Raw genomic sequence first — 2,774 nt, 5'->3', positions numbered from 1 at the left:
CATTGAGATGGAGATCTCTGGGAGGACTTTTGCCATTTGATATTACTTGGAGCCGGGAGGTCTCTGGTGGACCAATGTCCTGAACTCAGCTGTCCCACCTAGGAAGCTCAGGCCTAACTTCCGAGCAGAGCACCACGATCCTTTCAGCCACATGGCTCAGAGAAAAGGGAGAAAATAAATAAATTATATAAAATATAGTTACTAAAATAATAATTTAAAAATATTAAAAATTAAAAAAGAGAAAAGTAAAAAAGGAAAATGAAAGAAAGAAGAGAGTAACCATATCAATAAACAAATCCACCAATGATAATAAGTACTAAAAACTTTATTTAAAAAAATCAGACTGACAGAACTTTAGGACAAATGGTAAAAGGAAAGCTATTCAGAGAAAATCACACAAAGAAGCATACACATACACACAAAAAGAAAAAAAGGAAAAAAATATATAAATATAAAAAAGCAAGAGAGCAACCAAATCAATAAACAAATCTACCAATGATAATAAGCTCTAATACTAAGAGAACCATAAAACCAGAAACAAATTAGATGCAGAAAGCAAACCCCAAGTCTGCAGTTGCTCCCAAAGTCCACCGCCTCTATTTTGGGATGATTTGTTGTCTATTCAGGTATTCCACAGATGCAGGGTACATCAAGCTGATTGTGGAGATTTTATTCACTGCTTCTGAGGCTGCTGGGAGAAATTTCCCTTTCCCTCTTTGTTTGCACAGATTCTGGTGTTCAGCTTTGGATTTGGCCCCACCTCTGCATGTAGGTCACCTGAAGTCCTCTCTTCCCTACCCAGACAGGACAGGGTTAAAGTAACAGCTGATTAGGAGGCTCTGGCTCACTCAGGCCAGGGGGAAAGGAGGGGCATGGAATGCAGGGTGAGCCTGTGGTGGCAGAGGCTGGCGTGATGTTGCAGCAGCCTTAGATGTGCTGTACGTTCTCCTGGGGAAGTTGTCCCTGGATCATGGGACCCTGGAAGAGGCAGGGTGCACTGACTCCCAGGAAGGGAGGTGTGGATAGTGACCTGTGTTTGCACACAGGCTTCTTGGTGGCTGCAGCAGCAGCCTTAGTGTTTCATGCCTGTCTCTGGTGTCTGCACTGATAGCCACAGCTCATGCCCATCTGTGAAGCTCATTTAGGTGGTGTTCTGAATCTCCTCTTCTTGCGCACCCCAAAACAATGGTCCCTTGCCTCTTAGGCAGGTCCAGACTTTTTCCCAGACTCCCTCCAGTTAGCTGTGGCAAACTAGCCCCCTTCAAGATGTGGTCATGCAGCCAACCCCAGTCCTCCCTCTGGAATCTGACTTCCAAAGTCAGAGCTTCAGCTCCCAGCCCCCAGACCCCCCTGGCGGGTGAGCAGACAAGCCTCTCAGCCTGGTGAGTGCTGGTCAGCACCAATCTTCTGTGCAGGAATCTCTGCGCTTTGCCCTGTGCACCCCTGTTGCTGTGCTCTCTTCTGTGGCTCTGAAGCTTCCCCCCAGCCCACCCCCTTCTCTGCCAGTGAAGACGCTTCCTAGTGTGTGGAAACTTTTCTTCCTTCACAACTCCCTCCCTGAGGTGCTGGTCCCATCCCTATTCTTTTGTCTCTGTTTTTTCTTTTGCCTTACCCAGGTAATTGGGGAGTTTTTTACCTTTTGGGAGCTCTGAGGTCTTCTGCCAGCGTTCAGTAGTTGTTCTGTAGGAGTTGTTCCACATGTAGATGTATTTTTGATGTATTTGTGGGGAGGAAGGTGATCTCCATGTCTTACTCCTCCGTCATATTGAAGGTCCCCCCAACATAATCATTTTCTATTCACAGATGAAATAATTTTCTATGTGGAAAATCTGAAAAACTCAGATATTTTTCTAGAATTAATAGAGTTTATCAAGTTTTAGTAAATAAAGTCAGCCTAAAAATATAAATTTTATTCCTACCTACTGGCAAGAAACAATTGGAATTTAAAAAATTTAATTTACTATAGCACTAAATAAAATTGAAAGATTAGGTAGAAACCTAACAAAAATATATTCATGTTCTCTGTGTTGAAAACTATAAAGCACAAATGAAAATAATTAAACAACAAACAACTGAAGAGATATACCATTTTCTTAGACAGGAAAACTCAATATTTTTAGGAAATAAATTATCCACAATTTGATCTGCAGATTCAGTGCAACCCTAATTAAAATTCCAGCATGATTTTTGTAGATATCTTATGGGTGAGTGTAAAATTTATATGGAAAGACAAAGAAACTTGAATTGACAAAAATGATTTTAAAACTGAAGAACAAATTTGGAAGATTCACACATTTCAATTTAAATATTTACTTGAAAGCTACACTAATCAAGACAGTATGATATTGGAAAGAAGATATATCCACAGATTGATGGAACAGAATTAGACTAGAAAATAGATTTCCCCAAATTTATTCAATAGAATTTTTTTAAACAAAGTTAGAAAGCCATCCACTGGATGCCTTCTTCTCCCCTTTTTCCCCTTCCATTTTTCTTCTACCCCACCACCTGCCCCCACCCACCCCCCCAACAAATTATATTATCTATACCTGAATCCCAGTTCGGCCGCTCAGGTGGCACAAGGGACTACTACCATCATCTGCAGGTTCATCTTAGGCTCACCAGCTCCCAGACACTGCTAATGCCACATTTGATCATAGTCAGGTGCTCCAGGGAGAGGCCCCAGGCAACACCTGACAGGTTCTCAGGGAGCCCCATGGGCAGCAGCATCTCAGTGCAGAAGAGTCCAGAGCTCCGGACCTCCACCCACTTCT

Source organism: Grampus griseus (assembly GCF_964374135.1).
Source record: "Grampus griseus genome assembly, chromosome: 3".
Classification (NCBI taxonomy): Eukaryota; Metazoa; Chordata; class Mammalia; order Artiodactyla; family Delphinidae; genus Grampus; species Grampus griseus.
The sequence above is the reverse complement of the archived record's forward strand: the minus strand, read 5'-3'. Positions refer to the sequence as shown.